Source organism: Papaver somniferum, chromosome 8, assembly GCF_003573695.1.
Source record: "Papaver somniferum cultivar HN1 chromosome 8, ASM357369v1, whole genome shotgun sequence".
NCBI classification, from domain to species: Eukaryota; Viridiplantae; Streptophyta; class Magnoliopsida; order Ranunculales; family Papaveraceae; genus Papaver; species Papaver somniferum.
In genome coordinates, this window is record NC_039365.1 from 67315427 (window position 1) to 67341978 (window position 26552).

Consider the following 26552-nt stretch of genomic DNA (forward strand, 5'->3'; position numbering starts at 1 on the left):
ACCATTAACATCAATCAAAGATTGAGTTAATATGCGACCACGAACTTTTCCATTGTAGTTGCTACACCAAATTATTTTGAGAAACCTAATCAAACGAACGATCCCTTGATAAGTTGGTGGTTCCCAATAATTTTTTTCTGGAAAAAATGGCACCTTCTCCTGTTTTCTAGGTTCTTCAAAGATCGAAAAGAAATCAACACTGCAAAGGAAATATAATATTTAAGTGTTGAAGGCACCAATTCACCTTTGTCTTCAGTATGTACTTCAAAAATATCAAAGAAATCAGACATATGAAAACACACATTATTTTGAACTTTAGTGCGAGTAATTTCTTTGTTCTCTACAAATATGTCGAAGAAATCAATGGGATAACAACCATCTTGGCATAGAGACTCTATCTCTGATAAAGGAGCGTTACCAGATGATTTATGTATCTCTTGCAACACCATCTGATGATCTACAATAGCGACATCATCTTTTGGATTAATATCATTAGTTGCATCAACACATTCCATACCTTCTTTGCTAATGAGTTGATCCAAACGAGATAAAAACTCTACACAAAAATCTTTTAAATCCTTCTTTAAACCAGTGCTTATATTACTAACTTCCTTCTGTAACCCATCTTGCTTGATGCCTATATTGCTAACTTCTGTCTCCAAATTCTTAAATCTGTTATCGTCCATTGTTGGCTTTGCGGAAGATGATAAACCTGGTCTGGATACCACTTGTTATGTGCTTTCATAACAGATCATGGATTTGATGATTCCGTGAAGATGAAACGGATAATAAAATGGTTTCGGTATCGTCAGAGGGACGCCGGACCTCTAGTATCGTCAAAGGGACACTAATACCTATGTTAGAAGACTAACAATTGCTTAACATAATAATTCTCTGTTTCTCTTTGTTCATTAATCGCAATATATACACAGAGGAAGACGTTACATAACTTCCTACAACTGCAAAGGAACTGACTAACACAATGGTTATCTAAAGATAACCGTATACAAATTCTATTAGCTTTAAACACAAAGAATTCCTACATTCTAGGACAACCACTTGTTATGTGCTTGCATAACAGATCATGGATTTGATGATTCCGTGAAGATGAAAGGGATAATAAAATGGTTTGTGGAAATGGTTTCGGTATCGTCAGAGGAACGCCGGACCTCTAGTATCGTCAAAGGGACACTAATACCTCTGTTAGAAGACTAACAATTGTTTAACATAATAATTCTCTGTTTTTCTTCATTCATTAATCGCAATATATACACAGAGGGAGGCGTTACATAACTTCCTACAACTGCAAAGGAACTGACTAACACAATGGTTATCTAAAGATAACCGTATACAAATTCTATTAGCTTTAAACACAAAGAATTCCTACATTCTAGGACAGGTAAGATAGACTCTACTAGCACCAATAATATTACAATTTAAATTACATTCAAACACTTATAAACACGACACCTTCTAATACGCACATAACACCTACAGACTAAAAAAAGTGCTTCCGACCGTGATTTTTCTTTTAAAGTTGTGCGATCTCATGTTTCATTGAAAAGTTCATAAGAGATGCAGAAGCAGAAAAGCTATGGAAGATGAAAGAATAAAGAGAAATAAAATAATGGTTTTGAAATTTGTGTTTTCTTTTCTCGAAATAAAATTACGAAAGGAAATAAGTTTTCAAAACGTTAAAGATCTCCGTTAAACCCGTCCAATGAAAAGAGGAGGAACATGCACCCGTGGGTGCACAAAGTTGCTCTCGTAACTTTATTTGGCATGACTTGATCTTTTTGAGCTGAAAGTATCGACTTACGATTTCTTTTTTTTTTGGTGTTTATGCTAGAAAATGGGAGAAACGGCTGTAAATTCCATTAAAAAGCTTTTGATAACTGTGTGAGGGTTGGCGTAATAATATTTGGCTCGTCATCCAGTGTTATCATGCTGGGCGCTCATTTTTTCTTACTTCTGGATTGCGATGGGATATTGGATGGGGATGATGAATTATGTGTTATTAAAAAGAAAATATGGAGTGTTGGAAACAATTCACAAAATCAAAACGGATTTCAAACAGCTGAGTCGCGGACTAGGTCGCTATCTTTAAGGTGTTTCACGACTCTGCCTCTTGATTGTGTGCTAGCAGTCGATTCTTGTCGAAAACCCTATGGGATAAAACAGCTGATAACTCTCTTGTTCGATTTCTCTGCACTGTGAGAAATCGAACCAACAACAACTCTTTCTACACTTGCTCGGAACTCAAAATAGATGAAAAAACAATTGTATTTTATCTTCTCCAGAAACTGTTCTTTTATAACTCAAAAGAAATTAATACGGTTTTAATGAAAATTAATTTTGCAATTAGTGCTCACTGAAAATCCTCTATAACAGTCACAAAACGGTAACAATATAATTACCAAAAATTAATAGAATTAATTGGAAAATATTAAGTTGAAAAAAACGTTTTTGGAAATCAAGAGTTAAATATGCAAAAAATCAGTTTCTGAATCACCAGACCTCCCAAGGACCCAAGGCCCGCTCTCCCGGATTTAAATAAATAATATAGATATATAAATATACCTAGTCAAATGCATGGGGTGAGACTTGAACCCAAGTCTATAGTGTGGGATCCCAAAATAATACCACCACACTATTTCTCTAAGTTTGATATAAATTAAAAAACTATGTTTTTAAATATATATATCTCCCAACAATCCCCCACTTATATTTTAAAAACATTGAGCAAGTGTTGTATAGTTGTGCATCTGCAAAGGTGCCTTTCGACTTGAACCTCTGCATAGTGTTAAACTTTCTAAGTACCAGGTGACTAGAGTGACTTGCGTCTTGAACTCTAACTAATATTAGATTGTTTAACACACACAACTATATCTAGAGTAAAGTCCTTAAGTTCGCACATTAAGGCCATGTGCTTATCCCATTTTTTTTAACAAATGATCTAGAGAAATGCCCAATTTCTCATAGAAGGCGGCCACACCTTCACATTCGTATAGGTGAGTCTATCAAGAATACTCCTGTGTATCCCACTCTAACTTAAGAGCTACAGACATCATTAAGAGTTAAAAACTCATCTTGTTTCCCACTTCAGGATATCATGCTATGGGAATGCATGACTCTATCATATCATTTATAACTTCGTCTAGTCCTTTTGAACCTATTTCTAGGTTGGGTATCCATTACAAATGACTCAACTTCTAACGGAAAAAGTCCCATGCTTTTAGTGGTATTCCATACCTTTTCTCTTGCTAATCCTTTCGTCAAAGGATCAACTAAGTTTCCTTCAGATCTCACATGATCTACTCTAACAACGGCAGTTGTGAGAAATTCTCTAACGGTGTCGTGCTTACGACGTATCTGTCGATTCTGATTGTTATTATAACAATTTTGTACTACTTCGATAGCTGCAGTACTATCGCAGTGGATCAAAGTGGCTGGTATCGGTTTTTCCCATACTGGAATGTCTGACAACAGACTCTTCATCCATCCTGCCTCTTCACTAGCTTCTGCTAGTGCCATCAATTCAACCTCCATCGTAGATTGGGCTATAATTGTCTATTTATTTGATCTCCAAGATACAGCGCCCCCAGCAATAGTAAAAACATATCCATTGGTGGCCTTGGAATTTAGCATCGCTAAATCCTTCAAGGACTGCGGGATACCTCTTATAGTGTAATCCTAGGTTTGTGGTTCTTTTCAGATACCGCATAACCCTCTCAATAGCATCCCAGTGTTCCAAACTAGGATTACTGGTAAACCTGCACAGTACTCCTACTGCATATGTAATGTATGGTGTAGTATAATCAGTTGCATAACGCAGACTTCCAATTATACTAGCATATTCAGATTGTCTAACACTTTCTCCAGTATTCTTAAACAATTTCAAATTAGGATCAAACGGAGTACAAACAGGTTTACAATCAAAATATTCATACTTCCTCATAATTTTTTCAGTGTAGTGAGATTGATCTAAAGAAATACCACTATCAGTTCTAGTTATTTTGATTCCCAAGATTACACTAGCTTCACCCAAATCTTTCATGTCAAAATTCGAACTAAGCATGCTTTTAGTTTCATCGACAACAGATAAATTGGAACCAAATATCAGCAAATCATTCACATACAAGCAAACAATCACACACACATCATTCTCAGATTTATAATAGATGCATTTGTCACCCTCATTTATTCTGAAGTTATTTGAAATCATTAAATTATCAAATTTCTCATGCCATTGTTTAGGAGCTTTTTTCAAACCATAAAGAGATTTTTATAGCTTTACATACTTTTTTTTCTTGTCCAAGAATTACAAAACCTTCAGGTTGTTCCATGTAAATTTCCTCTTCTAGTTCACCATTCAAAAAAGAAGTTTTCACATCCATTTGGTGAATAACAAGATTACGAACAGAAGCAACATCAATCAAAACACGTATTGATGTTAATCTAGTAACAGGAGAATAAGTATCAAAAAAGTCTACGTTTCCTCGTTGCCTAAATCCTTTAGCAACCAATCTAGACTTGTGCTTATCTACTGTTCCATCAGGTTTGAGTTTCCTTTTCAAAACCCATTTACAACCTATAGGCTTACAACCAGGAGGTAAATCTACTATACGCCAAGTTCCATTAGACATGTGAGAATCCCATTCATTATCTACAGCTTCTTGCCAGAAACTAGACTCTGCAGAACTAAACGCCTCTTGTAAATTAGAAGGTTCTTCCTCTATAGCATAAAATTCAAAATCGGGATATTTATCTTTTGTCTTAGTCCTAGCTCTTTTACTACGTCTAGGTTCAACTTCAGTGATCCTAGTTTCTTCACTTTTAGGTTCTTCTAATCTAGGTTCAGAATCAGAACTAGGTAAAGTACTAGGTAAATAACCCCCACTATTACCCCTACTATTTCTAGATTTAAAAGGAAATCTCTATTCAAAGAAATCAACATCAATAGATTCAATAATAACCTTATTATTAATACCAAAGAACCTGTAAGCTTTACTGTTTTGAGCATAACCAATAAAAACACATTCATAAGCTTTACTTTCTAACTTATGTCTTCTGGGTTAAGGTTTTCTAACGAAAGCTAAACAACCCCAAACTCTAAAATAAGAGACATTAGGTTTTCTATCTCTCCAGATTTCATAAGGAGATATCTTGGTTTTATTATTGGGAATGCGATTCAAAACATGGCAAACAGTCAACAAACATTCACCCCACCAATGGGAAGCAGCACCAGAACTAAGCAAACAAGCAACAATAAGTTCAGTCAGTGTACGATTCTTTATTTCACCTTTTCCATTCATTTGAGGATTATATGGAGCAGTTCTTTCATGTATTTTGCCATTAGTTTGATAAATTTCAGTAAAAGGAACATAATCATATTCAGTGCCTCTATCACTACGAAACCTCTTAATTTTTCTACCAAATTGATTTTCAATTTCAGCAATAAAGATCTTAAATTTTTCAATAGATTCATTCTTATGGCTCAACAAATAAACATAAGTATAATTAGAACAATCATCAATGAACGTCATGATATACCTCTTGCCATTTCTAGTTAGGATACCTTCATATTCACACAAATCAGAATGTATTAAGTCTAGTGGTTTGGATTCTCTTACAACAGATTTATGTGAAGTTTTGGTTATTTTTGCTTGACTGCAGTATTCACATTTTTCAAATTCATTTTCAGAAATTTCAGGGAGGACACCTAACTTTCTCATGTTATTTACTAACTTTTTACCCACATGAAAAAACCTAACATGCCAAACATTAAAATTGCAAACCATATAAGCAGAAGATTCAATTTTATTCATAGCATCAACATTAAACTTAAACATTCCATCAGTAGCATAAACCTTTCCTACAAAACTCTTATTCTTAGTTATAGTGTAAATATCAGACCCAATAGTTTGAAACAACCCAGCCTCGTTGAGAAGATAGCCGGAAAAAAGGTTCTTTCTCATTTCTGGAGTGTGAAGGACATCTTTCAGCATGAGTGTCTTCCCAGAAGTAAACTTCAACTCTATCGTACTAGAAACTTTCACCATAGTGTTGTGAGAGTCTCCCAACAACACTTTCTTATCCTTGGTTTCAACATAAGTCTTAAACATGGACCTATCAAAACAACAATGACGCGAAGCACCACTGTCTATCCACCACCCATCGGATCCACCAACCATGTAGAACTCTGGATCAGAGACCATGGCAATTATAACGTCACTCACAGCATTATCTTGTGCGTTATTGTTTTCCTTGTTAAACCTGAAATTCCTAGCCATGTGGTTTGGTTTACCACAGTATAACAAAGAAACTCGGAATTGGAATTATGTCCATTTTTCGATGGGTCTTGGTTCTTGTTTTGATTAGGCCTTCCTCCTCCTTTCTTCTGGTTCGGGTTAGGTTTCATATCCTTTTTCTTAGGTTTCAAACTGGGATGAGTCTTATTGTTAGAAACAATGAGAATCTCTTCCTTCTTATCTTGTTTCCGAGCTTCTTCCTCAACCCTGAGCTTAACAATCAAACTTTTAAGAGAAATTTCTTTAGTCTTGTGATGCAAAGTATTACGAAAATCTTTCCAGCTAGGTGGTAACTTGTCAATCATTACAGAAACTTGAAATTGTTCATCAGTTTTCATACCTTCAGCCACAATTTCGTGGTAAATTTTTTGAAGTTCATGAGCCTGTGCAACAACTGATCTATCATCCACCATTTGGTATCTCACATACCGGCTCACAACATATTTCTTTGAACCAGCTTCCTAGGAGTCATACTTTTTCTATAATGCATCCCATACATCTTTAGCAGTTTCAAAAGTTGAATAATACTCATATAAATCATCAGATAATGCGTTAAGAATGTAGTTTTTGCAATCAAAGTCATTATCGACCCATTTGTCAATGGCCTTCTGTTTCTCCTTAGGAGTTTGAGGAACAACTTCTTTGGCACCACCGGTAGGAGGTGGATCGGTAGCAGCACCACCAGCATCAGCAGCAGTAGCAGTCTTATCAGCAGCAGGTTCCAGGGTTCCAGGATGAACACTCGACACAATCATATGCAGCTTCATCAGTTTGAGATAAAAGAACATCTTCAGCTTCCATCTTCTGAAATGCAACCCTTCAAATTTGAAAGGCTTGTTGGTATCATCAACACGCTTCTTTTCAACCTCCATAGCAAAATCAAACACCTTAAAATTGTTGGAAACAATTTACAAAATCAAAACGGATCTCAAACAGCTGAGTCGCGGACTAGGTCGCTATCTTTAAGGTGTTTCGCGACTATGCCTCTTGATTGTGTGCTAGCAGTCGATTCTTGTCGAAAACTCTATGGGATAAAACAGCTGATAACTCTCTTGTTCGATTTCTCTGCACTGTGAGAAATCGAACCAGCAACAACTCTTTCTACACTTGCTCATAACTCAAAATAGATGAAAAACAATTATATTTCATCTTCTCCAGAACCTGTTCTTTTATAACTCAAAAGAAATTAATACGGTTTTAATGAAAATTAACTTTGCAATTAGTGCTCACTGAAAATCCTCCATAACAGTCACAAAACGGTAACAATATAATTACCAACAATTAATAGATTTAATTGGAGAATATTAAATTGAAAAAACCGTTTTTGGAAATCAAGAGTTAAATCTGCAAAAAATAAGTTTCTTAATCACCAGACCTCCCAAGGCCCCAAGTCCCTGCTCTCCCTGATTTAAATAAATAATATAGATATATAAATATACCTAGTCAAATGCATGGGGTGAGACTTGAACCCAAGTCTATAGTGTGGGAGCCCAAAATAATACCACCACACTATTTCTCTAAGTTTGATATAAATTAAAAAACTATGTTTTTAAATATATATATCTCCCAACATGGAGAAAACATCGGTTATTTTGTAGTAAAATAAAAATCGGGTCATCTAGCTAGTTTTGTTAAAGGCTAATTTATCTCTTAGGTTTATTCCCATGGTTGCTAATCTAGCAACTAGATTAGCAGTCCACGTCACCTAGGAATACCTCCTAAGTCCTATGGGAGTGTTAATCTAGCAACTAGATTAGCAGTCCACGTCATCTCAACGCTGTTTGGTTCAGCACTTTAAATCTCAGCCGTCAGATCAAAAAATAAGTCGCCCAGCGCTGAACATTCAACGAAAAGGTAGTTTTTTTAGCTCTTAACCAATATCGCTGCTAATTCAACTGCGATCACATGCTAGGAGAGAGAACTAGTGTTAACAAATAGACCACACTTTTTCTATGAACTGCAACACTTTTCTGTTAATCTAGCAGCTCAATCTAGCCCATAAGACTTAGTCTTACTAATTTAGTGTTAACTAATCGTCAATTTCTAGTTTGATGTTAACTAATCATGTTGTTATGAATTAATAGTTCTAGTCGTGAAATTAATTGTTGTTGGTGAATATTTAAAATATAAAAGAGCTGAAAAAGTCCGATTTTTTCTAAGAACCTCAAACTAGAAATTTACGATTTTAGAAAACTATCTTTACTGGGACTTAAGGGTTTGGTTTTTCATTTTAACGATTACTATTATTTAGACCCCCATCACCGCTGCAAGCACGAACCGGAGCTAATTCAGTGTCATCCTCTCCAATTTTTGATCCAATTAAACTCTTTTGATCATCTCCTTCTCTTCTTATATGCAGTAATCTAATCTTTCTGCTTCATTTGAGCTAAATTTTATCTTATTTTAATGTTTTTGTATTACTTTTCTATCTAGATTTTGGTTGTTGCGCTTGGATGGTCGCCTAGAACATTGGAGTGGTATTTCCTCATTGTCCCACGACTCCATCTATTTATTATTTTATGGTTCCACCTTTAATGACTGCTATAAAGGAGAAGATCCAAAACCCATATTTTAGACCAAATCCACTTTTCATGCTTTTAAAGATTTTATTCATCTCTTTCACTTTTGCTATTATAATTGTTACAAAACAACTGTTTTAACCTTTGGCATATTCCTATCCTAGTCTGGTTATCTTAAAAGTGTTGGACATTCATTAAGCAGAAGAGAGGCAAAATCTTCCATATCTTTTTTCTTATCCTTGTTCTTTTCACCGGTCGTTTCCTCGTTATCCTCTTTAGCTGTTATATTCCAACATTAGGGAAGTTCAGGAAAATAGAAAATACTTTTATTACGGCTTGACTCAAGGCTCTTAAACAAGCAGAGTTATCTACTGAAGCTTTAATACAGGGAGCTACAAAATGGAAATTCTGTTTTTTTGGTAAAATCGATTCCAACAAAGTCTATACAGTTGGAGAGCTTGATAAACTGAAGAAACTTTGGGTAAAGACTAAGGACATATTCATTAAAAATGAGGACAATGACTGTTACATGATCAAGTTCTATACACAAGAGGAGCATGATCTTGTTTTCAAGTTTCGCCCTTGGTTTCTGGAAAGTGACTTGATAATTTTGGATCCATGGGACCCAATGGTGCAGAAAAGTAAAATGGATTTAACAAAACAACTTCTTTGGTTAAGGATTTTTAACATGCAACCAGAGTTTGCTAGTCCTATTATTGTTAAGGGTATAACTATAGCCATGGGTGAAGTTAAAAAACTAGATCCCCAGAATTGCGTTGTTCCAAAAGGGAAAGTTCAAAAAGCTCTAGCTTCTGTTGGTGTCAGAGATCCACTTTACTGAGGATTTTGGATGAAAAACGCAGTAAGTGAAAAAGTCTGGATCATTTTTTTGTATGAAAAACAACCTTTTAATTTGTGTGGTATTGTTACACTATAGATCATAATGAACATGAGTGTGAAAAATAGCAAACTTTCTTCTCCAGCAAGAAAAATGATTTCTTCCCTCTTCTTCAATACTAGATCCTCCCTCTTGGAACAATTCAGATACTAGAGGAGTTAAAACTTTTAATATTATTACTTCACAAATACAACGAGATCCAGAACACCAACATGCAATGATTGTCAGCTCATAATTGCAGCTTGAGAATGAAAATCAACATGCAATATTTGTTATAAATGACCCTTTCACAGCATTGAGTGTGAATCAACACATGGTAGAAAATACAACAAATGAAGGCCGTGTTCAGTTTTCTGAACCAATGATGGCCTCTGCAGTCAATCAAAATCAGCTGGATAATGACAAAACAAAGAAAATAACTTGGTTGTACAACATCAACCAATCACTATTATTTGTTGTAAGAAACAAGGTATGTTACAAGTTAAGCAGAGGAAGAGTGAGAGAGGATGTCGTTCATAAACAAGGTAAAAGAATCAGAATGGAAACAGGTAGGCCTAGTAATACTAGTAATTTGGATCAGTAAACTCATAGTTATAACAATTTTGATTCATGCAACATATTAGAGTATAATTCTGGTGGGAATATGGATCAGCAAATTGCATCTTTAAACACCTTAATGAGGCAGGAGAGTGGTTACGGGTCAAATCTCCTTAAATATTATCTTGCTTTAGGAGAACCACAATGTTCATAACATAGATCCTGATATTCTTCATACAACTAGAGCATACAAAGAACCCATTCATTCTCTTATTTGCTACTTTGAGGAGAACCAATCAAACCAAATTCTACCAGTCATAATGAAGAATCCACAAAAAAAATGAGCATGTTATTATGGATGGACATACTCAAACTCCCAACTCTTTCCCTTCCTTCTATGGGACTGTTACAGAGCAAAATCATTCCAAGAAATTCAAAGGCAAAGATCTGAGTGCTGGTGATCATATTATATTCCTAATTGTTATTAGGATTTTTAAGCACTGGGTATTCCATTATACTTTTACAATTTCATTTTATTCTCAATTTGAAACCCTAAAACCAAATTTCATCCATATAAGTTTCCCTAGTAAATATCAAAATTCCACAATAAAACTTACTTTCTTGAAAAGACACCAAAGACTATTTAGGAATATAACATTTGTGAAAAGACACCAAACCCTAAAACCAAAGACTATTTTGGAAATATAATTCAAAAACACAACCCAGATATTATCTTTCTGGATGAAACAAAAAATTTTGATAGAAGGGAAAAAAATTAACTCAAAGATACGACTATCTTAACTCTCTTTATGTAAGTTCAGTGGGTCTAACATGTGGTCTTGTTCTTCTATGAAAATATGTCTTTCCATGTGATATTGCTTGTAGCAAAGATAACATGATTCATATTGTAACTTGAAAAAGCGGGGGTCTAACAACCACACCCAATATTTCTCTTAGCAATCTGTATGGACTAATTCCAATATACTTTTAAGAGAATCAACTAGACAGTCAGACTCAATCTTAATAAAAGTATATCAAAGAGATATATCTATCTTTCTCGATTCAATACTTACTCAAGCAAATAGAAATCTGAGAGTCTAATCGAATACAAGAGAAATCACTTGAACCGTACAAAAGACCAATGTTCAAGTATCAATCAACAACCAAAGGTTGGATTTCCCAATTGATCGATTTAACACACAACCTGTGATATTTCAATTATATAACAAAATATAATGCGGAAAAGAAATAACACAGACACCATAAGTTTTGTTAACGAGGAAACTGTAAATCTTTTGGATCTCCGTGTTCTTCTTCTATATCCATCATTTCTTCTACCGCTTCATCTTCTTCTAAAAGAAACTCTGCCAAGAAATCTGCAACAACTTGTGATTTTGGTGAAGACAAAATTTCATATTTAATATCAAAGTGGCCTACTTGTACATTCAATCTCTCCACTCTTCCCGATCTTTTAGAATTCTTCATCAGTGATTCAATTGGTACCTTTGTTAATACCTTTATCTTGTGTGCTTGAAAGTATATGCGGAGTTTAAATGATGCATAAACTAATGCTAAAATTAAATTTTCAATCTTTGAGTAATTCTTCTCGGCAGTATTAAAAGTTTTGCTAATGTAATAAATGGGTTTCTCCACTCCTGCGTCTACTCGCAATAATACAACACTTAGCCTTACAACTTCCTCTTCTAAGACTTTGATTCTTTCAAGAGCATCAGCTAGTTGATCCTCAAGAGGACTTTTTTTGAAGGAATCAGACTCATTTTGTTCCTTACTCGTTGATTGTTGAGATTTAATCCTTGCTTCTGCCTCAACAAGTTTCTTATTCAACAAGTAATGTTTCCTATTGAGATTCTCAAACTCAAGGGTTTTTTAGTGTAGAATTTCTTTGTAGTCTTTAAGAAGATATCTAGAATTCTGATACCCATAGAAGAAACCAGAGAAAATTTTTCCTTAGTTTCTTATTTTCTCTACAGAGAGGAGCAATGAGCTCGATCACATCTGAGGTAGATAGTTTTTTTTGTAGAAATATCACTTAGTATAGAAACAACATCTGACATATCTTCTTCAACATCTTGATCGATTTCTGAGTCACCATCTTCAGAAATTTCATCAAGTTGTTTTTCAAGGCAGGTTTGCCAGTCATCAGAATCTACATTATAGGGATCAGCCTGTTCAGTAGACTCGCAGGAGATGTTATTCTCAGGTGCTGATTTTTCATCTTGACTTACATTAACTGAATCATTTATAAGATTCATTTTCTTATAGATTGGATCGCACCAAACACAGATTGTTAGATCTTTTCGTGTTTGCCTGCTCTGATACCAGTTGAAAAGACTAGGGTACCCAAATGCACCACAATCTTTTATTTTGATCACAACCTATACAAGACCCACTGTGTATAAACCTCACTCAAGGAATATTTCAACACAGTGTCCACTTGATATAGGGTTAGTCCGAACTGGCATAACTCGTGAATTAAATATCAAAGGTAAGTGGAGAAAATCCAATACACTTTGTGTGATTGTCTATGGATATGGAATCAAGACAATACGACAACAAAGTGATCACTTGATAAAAGGTACGAAAATAACTGAAACCAATGGGATCAATATCAAGTGCCTTGTTAATATACAAAGTGCAATTTACTTTAATTATAATAAAACAATTGTAATGCGGAAATTAAAAGTAAATGACACAACAAGATTTTGTTAACGAGGAAACCGTAGATGCAAAAAAAAACCCGGAACCTTGTCTAGAATTGAATGCTCTCAGTATTAAGCCTCTATAAAAAATCTAAACCAACTTCGCATAGTTGATACCAAGCAACTAAACCTATAGTTCACCTAGTTCCGTCTGTATCCCTGTGCCTCCAACTTGCAATAAGTCACACACTTGGAACAATTCCTTTGGTTCGTATTCCAAACAGTAAAGGAACAACAAATCTGTTCGGTAACAACTCGTTTTTAAACAACGTGATATGAGTTTTGCAAAAAGCTCTTCCGTTTATCCCAATGAAATCCTTTGTCAGGTCCTTAGATCTATCTTTTCAACAACTACCAAAGTAATTGTTAAGATTATGCAATCAATACTTTTAATCACAAAGAATTGTATTGAAAAAGCGGGGGTATAACAACCACACCCAATATTTCGCTTAGCAATCTGTATGGACAAACTCCAATATACTTTCTAGATAATCAACCAGACAATTAGACTCAATCAATAGAAAAGTATATCAAAGAGTTTATATCTCAATCTATCGATTTGATCTATACTCAAGCAAATAGAAATTTGCGAGTATTTATCAAAAAGAGATAACTTGGATGGTACCAAATACCAATATCTAAGTGTCAATCAATTTAAATCAACAACTAAAAGGTCGGATATTCTAATTGGTTGAACAACGCACAACCTGTATTATTTCAATTATATAAACAAATATAATGCGGAAAAGAAATAACACAGACACCGGAATTTTGTTAACGAGGAAACCGAAAATGCAGAAAAACCTCGGCACCTAGTGCATATTGAACACACACTGTATTAAGCCACTACATACACTAGCCTACTCTAAACCAACTTTGGTCTGGACTGTAGTTGAACCCCAACCAATCTCACACTGATTCCAGGTACAATTATACTCCTACGTCTCTGATCCCAGCAGGATGTTACGTACTTGATTCCCTTAGCTGATCTCACCCACAACTAAGAGTTGCTACGACCAAAGTCGAAGACTTTAATACACAAATCTGTATCACACAGAAAGTCTATGATAATAGATAAATCCGTCTCCCACGAATATACCTATGAGTTTTGTTCTATCTTTTGATAAATCAAGGTGAACATGAACTAATTGATAAACCGGTCTTATATTCCCGAAGAACAGCCTAGTATTATCAATCACCTCACAATAGTCTTAGTCGACGCAGCGAAAAAAGATATTGTGGAATCACAAACGATGAGACGAAGATGTTTGTGATTACTTTTTATCTTGCCTATCGTAGATAAAATTCCCAAGCCAATTATTACAATTGTACTCGTACGATAAGATCACACAACTACAAGAAAAGTAGTATCGTTCTAGCTTCACAATCCCAATGAAGTCTTTAAGTCGTTAACCTGGTTTAGAAGAAGAAACCAAAGGTTAAAGGAGAATAATCTCTAGCTTAGCACAACTAGTATCACACATAATGTGTGGGGATTAGGTTTCCCAGTTGCTAGAGTTCTCCCTTATATAGTCTTTCAAATCAGGGTTTGCAATCAATGTTAGCTTAGTAACAAATCATTCAATATTCACCGTTAGATGAAAACCTGATTAGATTCAAGCTAAATCTAAAATCCAGAAAAACTATAAGGGTTCACACAATATGAGATCGGATATTAAATTTATGAAAACCGAAATCAAACATCCCATAAACACATAGCAATAATATAAAGCATTCAAGCACATGCTATGTTGTCGAAAAACTATCACAAGAAAAGTTATAAAATAATAATTTTATTCATAAATAAGATAGTTTTATTTAATACAATCATTGAAAGAGATCAAAAACTGATGTCTATTTTCCTGTACTTAATCGCGAATCTTGTGAAGCTCGTTTTCGAATACTGGATCCAAATTCTTCTGAGCACTTTCTTTTCCAGTAGAGGTTTTGATCATCTCAAGTAGTTGAGAATGAAGATCATCTAGTACTTCTTTTGAATCCTTTATTATTATCTCATGATGTCTAATACAACTTCTAACAGTAAGAATCTGTCTTCTCAGAGAATCTTAAAGATTATCAGGTTGTGACTACTGATGCACAAAGTGCTAAATCATCAAGATATGATCCTTCTTTTACTGATATCTCCATTGATGCAACATGTACTTTCAGACAAGAAAAATATATATAAATATATAATAGGAGAAAATCAAAGGGTAATATAATTTGATTTATGGAAACCGAATATATTTAACCCAAATGTAAAAGATACCGATTATTGTTACCTGATGTACAGTTTTGTACATTCTGCCCAGCTTTATGCCTCATCACAAAAAGAATTTTGGGAAACAAGTGAGGATGCATTTTTCAACACAATCATCGTGTGTTTTGGTGAGGATTAATCTCACCATAGCCAATAAGTACATCCTTAGGATGATTTATAAATACAATAGATTTTGTTCCCTTGTGTTCTTTATTTCTCTTGTTATTGCAAGAGTCTACCGCTCCTTTTTGAGTTATAATAAACTCTTCTCCCTTCAACATCTTTATGCCCTTGCGAAGAGCTTTGATGAATTTGTTTTGTTGGGAATTCTCATGGAGCATTGCAGTATGACTACATAAAGAACTTTTCATATTATCAGAATTATCTTCTGAAATCTTTGGTTTATTAACAAATTTCATTTGCTCAGAATTCACATCTAGATCTGACATGGGTTTCATAAGATTTTTAAGTTCTAGACTTAATATTTTGTTTTCCTTAATGCCCCACTCAAATTCTTCTAGACAGTTTGTTAGAAGTTGATTAGACTCATAGGATTTATTACTGTTAGAATTAGCACAAAGTGCATTACACCTAGATATTCCTTCACAGGGTTTATCCTCAGGGATATCATTTAGACTAGAGATGTAAGCCTTATTGCATTTTTGAGCATTTCTGCCTGAACATTGTTTTGCCATATGTACGAAACTACGACACATGAAGCATTAGATTTCCTCACTACCTTTCTTATGACAAAAATGTAATGTATCAGGAACATATTTATCATTAGATAAGATGTCCATAATTCGTTGCGCTAGAAGCACAATTGTTGAGTCAAGCTCCTTTATAACAAGTACCTCAGTTTGATTCTTCAGCATAATTTCTCTATCAAATATCTTTAAATTTCCTACAATAGAGCTTCGAGAAAGTATAAAAAGATAATTTGCTTCTATTATGGCATGTTTCTTAGACTCGTATCTGGACGGTAACGATCTGAGTATTTTGCATAATATTTCCTTTTCAGGTATAGTCTTTCCAAGTAAGAAAGAAACATTGAAAATCTCAGAAACTTTAGTGTTAAACTCCTCAAAGGTATCATTATCATCCATTTTAAGGTATTCCCATTCAGAAGAAAGGGACAGAAGTCGTACTTCTTTTTCAGAATCATTTCCTTCGAATACAGTCTCAAGAGTATCCCATGCCTCTTTAGAAATTTCACATGACAGAACATGATGAAGAAGATCATCACTTACTGCGTGTATGATGGCATTTAGACCATAAGAGTTCTTCTTTGCAAGAGCTCTTTCTTCATAACTGTAGAATGCTAAGCGTTTAAACTCTGCTTCTGGATATTATACTCTTGGTCTCTCATATCCGTCTTCGATTAATAGCAAAGTATTAAAATCTCGGGATTGAAGAAAAGTTCTCATAACAAATTTCCAAAATGGGTAATTCCTCCCATTAAATATTGGTGGTACATTAACTGAATCATACATAAGATTCATTTCTTATAGGTTGGATAACACTAAACACATATTGTTAGATCTTTTCGTGTTTGCCTGCTCTGATACCAATTGAAAAGACGAGGGTACCCAAATATACCTAAATTTAAAACTTTTCCACCTATAAGTCCTTTCTCCAAAAGTGATTTTCTATGGACTGAGTTGATATAATACAACGAATCGGTTCACACTTCGTGTGATCGTCTATGGATACGAGATCGAGACAATACGACAAAAAGATAACTTGCGTGATTGACTATGGATACAAGATAGAGACAATACAACAATGAAGTATGATTACTTGATAATAGGTTCAGACTTAACCAAACACTTTAAGATTGCTATCAAGTAATTAGGAATTAACGTTTATGTATTTTACTTCTAATTATACAAAATCAATTATAATTACGGAAATAGAAAAGTAAAAGGCACATCAAGATTTTTGTTAACGAGGAAACGTCAAATGCAGAAAAACCCCGGGACCTTGTCCAGACTTGAATACTCTCAGAATTAAGCCGATATACAAAATCTAAACCAACTTCGTATAGTTGAGAAAAAGCAACTAAACTTATAGTTCCCCTAGTTCCTTAAGTATCCCTGCGCCTCCAACTTGCAATAAGTCATGCACTTGGAACAATTCCTTTGGTTCGTATTCCAAATAGTAAAGGAACAACAAATCTGTTCGGTAACAACTCTTTTCAAACAACGTGATATGAGTTTGACAAAAGTCTCTTCCGTTTAACCAACAAACTCCTTTGTCGGGTTCTAGATCAATTTATTCAACAACTACCAAAGTAATTGTTTAGACTATGCAATCAATACTATGAATCACAAAAAAATGTATTGATGCCGATCTACGCAACTAATCAATCCAATCTATCAAAAGTAAACCGATTATAGTTGGATCCCCAACCGATCAAGTTTTGTGCACACCAAAGATTATGAACTCAAATAAGAAATCTTCTTTGTCTTCAAATCTTTTTAGATCTTTAATAAACACGTGCACACAAACAACTTGAATCTCTTATGATCAATCACACAGAACAGAGTCTGTTAACGATGGATAATCACAAGACGTCTTTAGATATACAAACAGTCTAAAGATCCCCGTCGATACTTGATCTAGTTTAAGTGAATCTTATATCAGAAGAGAAGATTCTCAAGCATAAACTAACTAGGTGCAATCAAAGTCCAATAACTGTTAGTTAATTAAATCAATCGAAAACTAATAATAAACTGCAATTATCTAGTTTCCCACCAACAATACTCATAGAGCTTCTCAATCCCAAAGAAATCTTTAAACGAGCGATCGTAAGAGATTTCGCCTAATTAGGGTACTTTCCTCTCCGAATAGACGGCTTCACCAGTAACAACAAAACTAGGTAGTTTTGCTGGCTCTGAGGATTAGTTTGCTTGAAATGCAAACTTTAATAGTTATAAACCAAGGAAATTTAGACACCGAGGAATTTCCAAAACCGAATATTCTCAAAGATACACAATAAAGCCAAAATCGGTTTTAATAATTCCTGGAAATGCTCTGTCCAAATATTGACCGAAATGTCAGTAGAAAATCTCCAATTAGTAAATGCACATTATCAATTTTTATTTTCTAAAGATATGCATTTAATTGCTGAAAATTAAAAGCATATAAAGTTAAAAACCTTAATTAAAAGATTCTCAATTTATTTCGATCCGGGATTCTCCTTTAGTTATTAAGGAATATGTTTGAACAATAATATGTAAGAATTACTGCACGTGTTCAAAGTATGTCGACATCTTTTCTTTGTAAATCCTTTTTCATATTTACAATCTTGGAACCGATTTGCCACACTTCCAAACGAGTTTATAATTCGTTCTGAAAAGGCGACGGTACCCAAATATACCTCAAGCTAAAACTTTTCCTACATATAAGTCTTTTCTACGAAAGTGATTGTCTAGGACTGAGTCGAGAGAATACAACTAATCTGTTCACATTTCGTGTGATCATCTATGGATACAAGATTGAGACAATACAACAACGAAGTATGTTATTTGATAAAAAGGTTCGACTTAACCAAACACAATATGATTCACTTATCAAGTAAATAGGAATTAACGTTTGCGTGATTTACTTTAATTATAATAAAACAATTATAATGCGGAAATATGAAATAAATGACACAATAAGATTTTGTTAACGAGGAAACCGCAAATGCATAAAAATCCCGGGACCTTGTCCAGAATTGAATACTCTCAGGATTAAGCCGCTACACAAAATTACACCTAACTTCGTATAGTTGAGACCAAGCAACTAAACCTATAGTTCACCTAGTTCCGTCTGTATTCCCATGCCTCCAACTTATAAATAAGTCACGTATTTGGAATAATTCCTTTGGTTCGTATTCCAAAAAGTAAAGGAACAAAAAATATGTTTGGTATCAACTCTCTTAAACCAAGTGATATGAGTCGGACAAAGGTTCTTCTGTTTATCTTAACATAAACTCCTTCGTCAGGTCCTTAGATCTATCTTATGTTCAATTACCGAAGTAATCGTTTAAGATTAAGCCAACAACACTATTAATCCAAAGAATTATGTTGATGCCGATCTACTCAATTAATCAATCCAATCTATCACAAGGATAAACCGATTATTAATTGGATCCTCTTTTACCGAAACAAGTATCGTGCACACCAAATATTTTGAACCTACAAATCAGAAATCTTCAATATCTTCTTCGTCTTTAAATATTCTTAGATCTTCAATAATAACCTGCACACAATCACTTGAATATCTTGTGATCAATCACGCATAGAACGGAGTCTGTTAACAATGGATTATCACAAGATCGTCTTTAGAACTAACAACAGTCTAAAGATCCCTGTTGAAACTATGAACTAGTTTGGGTGAATCTTATATCATAAGAGAAGATTCTCAAGCATAAAAAAAACTAGGTGCAATCAAAGTTCAACCACCGTTAGTCAATCAAATCAATGAAAACAAAAGATAAACCTCAATTATCTAGTTTCCCACCAACGGTACACGCTAGAGATTCTCAATCCCAAAGAAGACTTTAAACTGAGCGGCCGAAAGAGATTTCGCCTAAGTAGGTTACTCTCCTCTCCGAATAGGCGGCTACACAAGTAACAACACAACAAATAGGAAGCTTGTTGTTACGAATGATTAGTTTGCTAGAAAGGCAAACTTCAAGTATTTATAGACAAGGAAGTTTGGACATCAAGGAATTTCCAAAACCGAACATATTTTCAAGATATTAATTAAAGAACAAATTCGGTTTCCATAATTCCTGGAAATACTCTGTCCAAAAATAATGATCGAAATCTCTCAGAAAATATCTAATTAGTAAATGCACATTACTAAGTATTATTTTCCCAAATGAAGTTAATTACCTTAATTAAAAGATTCTTAACTTATTTATGTTTCGATCCTGGGATTCTCTTCCCTTAGGTGTTAAGGAATAACTTTGAACAATTAAAGAAATAAACATTCACAGCACGTGTTCAAAGTATGTCGACATCCTTACTTTGTAAGTTCTCTTTCACACTTACAACCTTGAAACCGATTTTCCACACTTCCAAACAAGTTTAGAATTGGTTCATCTGACTTTCAAGAACTCTGCGATTGATCAAATAACACTCAATCACAATCATGGGTTTAACAGTTCTACCAAAACAAGTTTTGGTTCTACCTTCCATGTGAGTATTGTGCATAGTCACACTAGATTTCCAAAATTCGGTTGACTAGGTACTAGGATCGGTTCCCCACATATGTATGGTATCTAACTTATATGTGTTTCACATGTCCATAGGATCGGTTCCCCTTTGCCTAAAAATGTGTTGCACATGTTCATAGGATCGGTTCCCATTTCTGCTATAAACCTTGCTACACCTCATACAAAGATCGGTTCCCTTTTATGATGTACTGCACCTCTTACTAGGATCGGTTCCCCTTTCCCATATTTGGTCTGACAAAACACAAACCCGATCATACCATCTCAGGTGATTACTTAAGATCGTTTTCACTAATAAAAGTCATACTAATACATAAGTCATGCCTTTGTGAATAGTTCTACCAAGAACACAAACAAGTCGTGAACGGTTATAATCAATCACACATATTGGTTGTTCATAATATATGCAATGAATAACAAAACCAATAACGCCTGGCGATTTCCTTTTCGATTCACAAAAAAGTTTATGAACTTACTTCCTTAGAACATATGTAAAAAAAAATTCCCTAGGATGAAATCCTCACCTCATACCCATACATAATCACAATAGCATTCAAATAATTATGGCAATGTCTTATATACAAAGTTTAATGGTTAAGCAATAAACCTCGTATTGTATTCCTTAATACCATGTATATCTAGAGTTCAAATATGCTTCGCAGTTTTGTTTTCAATATGCACGAATTGAAAGATACGTTAGGGAATGAAACAGTTCAAGTCAAATATCACTAACCTCAAGTGAGAGGATGATTGTTGTCGTTTTAGCTCCTTGCTTCTTCACATCTTAAAGTCTTCGCAATACTTGTAATGTCTCATTGTCCTGATACTTCAAGATAACCTATACGAAGTTGACTCTAATACATAATCAAGCGACTCTTAACATGAGTTTTGATTCACTAAAATATGACAACCAAACTTGACATACCAATGCTTGGTGGGTTCAACCGAGCTATGCTCTAATAATCTTCCCCTTTGTCAATTTTAGTGACAAAACTCTTACATCATATGGATAAACAAATTACAAGAATTCATTACACATACGCTTGATTCCCGATTTCAACAGCACAGTAAACTGCTTACTTACAATCCTTGAAAATGTCTATGTTGACATTATAATAACAAAGCTATTACTCCCCCTAAGGAACATAGGTAGATATTCAATCCGCACGTCTTTGTTATACCAATTCATATGACATGTTACTCCCCCTTAGTATGTGCTTTCACTCTTTGTTTAGATAAAACGTTTAAGCACCAATGTTCTTTTCCTTAGCGATACCAATCAATATAAAATCAATGCCAGTATCACTTGTTTACTCCATATATTTCTCCCCCTTTTTGTCACAAAATGACAAAGAAACGAAAAAATAAAGGACAACATGAAAAGAATCTTACAAATCTCAAAATAGACTTGCAACCTGTAGAGTTAGGCACGAGGGTTCCACACATCATGTTCTGATAACCAATATCAAAACCGAAACTACAAGTAGTTTTTTTTTGATATGTTACCAAGGAAACAATTGTCCGAAATAATTTTTACAATTTATTTTAGCATAACAAAAATCTATTAAGCACCTTAGTCCCTTTGCTAAACCGATTGTTCAAAAACAACTGCTTAATTCATAAGACCAAAATAAAGATAACTCTATTTTTCTCATCAGGTTCTAATTATCCATAAACTTAGACCTTTCAATTTTAAGCAAGACAAGTATTAGGTTAGTTAACTAGCATTTCTTGTTAAGACATTCAATTAGACTTGAATAACCGAAACCTCACTTCGATAAGTCTAACTAATATCAGAATTAACTTAGTTTCTCTTATCCGGAATCGAATTGGACTAAAAAACTCATCCCGTAATCCTTTTATTTCGTTAAGCCATAAATAATTCATACAAACCAAATAAATTAACTTGCATAATTATTCACCTCAACCGGAAGCAATTGAAACAACATAAGCATTAAAACACCGCAATTGCACCGAAATTTTGTAAGCCTAAACAATTGATACCACACAATAAAGCAAGATAACAATTTTTTTTCTTAACCGGAACCAATTGAATAACACACATCCACACACACATCATAGAATAAACATCAATTATACAGAAATTTTGTTAAGCAAAAGCAATAAAAAAAATATATATAATATAAACTCGGGCTTTTCTTAAACATGAAAATAATTAACTAACAAGATTGTTACCTCAAATTTCGTATCCACTTCTCCAATATGATTGCATCTTCGTCCAGGGAGTATTGATATATAAATATCATCATGTTGTCATCCTAATACAAAAACAAAAGAATAACAACAACCAACCTTTACCAGAGAAAGGTTGAAAATCGGTTTTAACAATTGCAAGCAAAAGTTGAAAACCGTCGAAACACATATGCTTTTATGTTAAACCAAAACCGATTCAACATATTGTGACTTTTTCACATATTGTTTCTACCAGAACCCCTCATGATTCTTTGATAAAGCCTACCAACATGGGCTAGAACTTAATCCTGCTAAATCAAAAAGTCACCCAAACCACAAGGGTTCACAATATATGAGACCAAATATCAAGGTAGTAAAACCGAAATCAAACATCCCATAAACATACATAGCAATAACATAAAAGAATTCAAGCACATGCTATGTAAACCCAAAACTATCACAAGAAAAATTATAAATAAAATAATTTTATTCATAATAGTGTTATTCATAATAGACTAATACAATCAATGAAAGAAATAAAAAATTGATGTATATTTTTCTAGATTAAGTATTACAGCAGCTAACTTAATCTCTAGTGGTGCTCCTGTTGTTCACGGAGGTCTCTTCAGTGTTCAAACTCTTAAAGCATGTCTCAAGAGACTTGTCCGCAACCACTTCTTGTTTTTCAAGTTCTTCAATTAGAACTTTGAGTTCAGCAAGAATTCCTCTTGTCCCTTCATACTTTTATTTTACCCAATCTTGATGTCGAATAGTCATAGCAAGATTGGTTTCCAGTTCATCAAAACCTTGGATATATTGAGACATACTATCAGAAAGAATCTATTGGGTTTTGGTTGGATCTTGTTTGTTGTAAGCTAACAGAGATGACTCATCTTGTGATCCAACTGAACTATCAGAATCATAATCATACATGATATTGATATGCCCTTCTTCTTCCTTTCTGTATTGATTCCTTGACAATAACCTTTTGAGCTTCCTCCTTATTAGCCTTTGAGACACTGCGAGTTATTGGAGGCATGCTCGGTTATGAATAAATAAATATAAAAGTATTGATTAGGGTTTCCGAATACAGGTAAGGGAAAGTTTCTCCTTTTAAAAGAGACAACTTTCGGACCAAAAGACCTCTGGAGAATCCGAAAATATTAAAGAATATATTTCGTTTCCTAAGTCCGAATTTATCAAGCTGGAAGGTTTATTAAAATTCGAAAATTCTAAATAAAACATCTTTTTAGAAGATCATGTTAAACATGAACATTTTTCAGACAATCATGGATTCGCAGTTACCCATATAGTGTCACAGAATTTTTCTGATAAACAACTACACAAAACAAATGTGCTCCTGTTTTATTGTGCCTTTCCCATCCAAGATTATGAGCACGAAAAGGATGAGAATGCACAATTTTGATACAACTAAGTTGCATCGGAGTAAGCTGTTTCAAGCTTACAGTGAATATCAAAAACTTAGTTCATATTTCTCTTCGGGAATTTCTGCCCAAAATATTTCTCCCAAGACGATGATCTTTTCTAACTAGAGAGATATGATCTTGTGGAGAAAACGTACTAATGTGAGAATTCTCAGAGATAGATAAATCTCTCTTAATTCTTTCAATGAGATTTTCATAAGATTTTCTCATTCTAAGGACTTCCTTATGATCCACATTAGTATGATTATCTGAAACAACTATTGGAAACTCCTGATTGTTTCTTTTGGCAGAAATTCTCCCTTTCCCTTCCTTCTAGAGTCATTCCTTATCAAAACCAGAACTGTTTCGATATGGGTGCGGAGGAACCTTTTTCCAGAAGCGATTATCAACTCTTTCCTCTGACTCTTTTGAGTTGATCTCATCGGGATGTGGTATAATTTATCTTTCTATTGGGGAATGATCTTTCAGTTTTTTAAGACAAGAAACTTCCTTCAAAATTTTTATCACCATATGTTGAAGAAGTATAATCACTACGGAATCGGTTCAAAGTTTCCTTTGGACAAGATTTCGTTTGATCATTAGTAGATCTAGAAGCTGGTTTCTTATCCTCTTATAACTTGATGTAGTTAGGCAAACTACCATCATCTTGATCTGTTTCAGATGTGATTAAACCGGTTTTAACACAATCTGTAAAAGTAGAGTGAAATCATATGACGTGTCTCTTTATCTGTAAGAGATTTACCAAGAGCCTCTAGTTTGACAGTGAGATCCATTTTCTCTTTGACTAGACAATTCAGTTGAATGTTTTTTTCTCTGCTCTCCTGTTTAAGAAGATTTCACTCTGTCTTTAAAATGAGTACTTTAGAAGACATAAATTGTATAGGCTTTAGGAGTTTTACCAACTCTTTATCAACATCTTCTCTTTCATCAGAGATAGTCATAGATGTTTTTGTAACTCCTAGATCATGAGTCAACGAAGTAGTAACATCTTCAACTTTTGAGTATTCATAATCTTGCATAACGTTAACTGAATCAGAGTTTAGATTCAATTCTTATAGGTTGGATCGCACCAAACACAGATTTGTTAGATCTTTTCGTGTTTGCCTGCTCTGATACCAATTTAAAAGGCGAGGGAACCAAAATATACCTCAAGCTAAAATTTTTCCTACCTATAAGTCCTTTCTCCGAAAGTGATTTTCTATTGACTGAGTTGAGACAATACAACTAATCGGTTCACACTTCTTGTGATCGTTTATGGATACGAGATCGAGACAATACAACAACGAAGTATGTTACTTGATAAAAAGGTTCAAACTTAACCAAACACAATAGGATTCACTTATCAAGTAAATAAGAACTAGCGTTTGTGTGATTTACTTTAATTATAATAAAACAATTATAATGCGGAAATATAAAGTAAATGACACAACAAGATTTTGTTAACGAGGAAACCGCAAATGCAGAAAAACCCGGGACCTTGTCCAGAATTGAATAATCTCAGGATTAAGCTGCTACACAAAATTATACCTCACTTCGTATAGTTGAGACCAAACAACTAAACCTATAGTTCACCTAGTTCCGTCTGTATTCCCACTACTCCAACTTATAAATAAGTCACTTACTTGGAACAATTTCTTTGGTTCGTATTCCAAACAGTAAAGGAACAACAAATCTGTTTGGTATAAACTCTCTTCAACCAAGTGATATGAGTCGGACAAAGGCTCTTATGTTTATCTTAAGATAAACTCATTCGTCAGGTCCTTAGATCTATCTTATGTTCAATTATCGAAGTAATCGTTTAAGATTAAGCCAACAACACTATTAATCCAAAGAATTGTGTTGATGCCGATCTACTGAATTAATCAATCCAATCTATCACAAGGATAAACCGATTATTAATTGGATCCTCTTTTACGGAAACAAGTATTGTGCATACCAAAGATTATGAACCCACAAATCAGAAACCTTCAATATCTTCTTCGTCTTCAAATCTTCTTAGATCTTCAAAAATAACCCGCACACAATCACTTGAATCTCTTGTGACCAATCACGCACAGAACGGAGTCCGTTAACAATGGATTATCACAAGATCGTCTTTAGAACTAACAACAGTATAAAGATCCCTGTCGAAACTATGAATTAGTTTGAGTGAATCTTATATCAGAAGAGAAGATTCTCAAGCATAAACAAAGTAGGTGCAATCAAAGTTCAACCACCGTTAGTCAGTCAAATCAATGAAAACAAAAGATAAACCTCAATTATCTAGTTTCCCACCAACAGTACACGCTAGAGCTTCTCAATACCAAAGAAGACTTTAAACTGAGCGGCCGTAAGAGATTTCGCATAATTAGGTTACTCTCCTCTCCGAATAGGAGGCTACACAAGTAACAACACAACAAAGAGGAAGCTTGTTGTTATGAAGGATTAGTTTGCTAGAAAGGC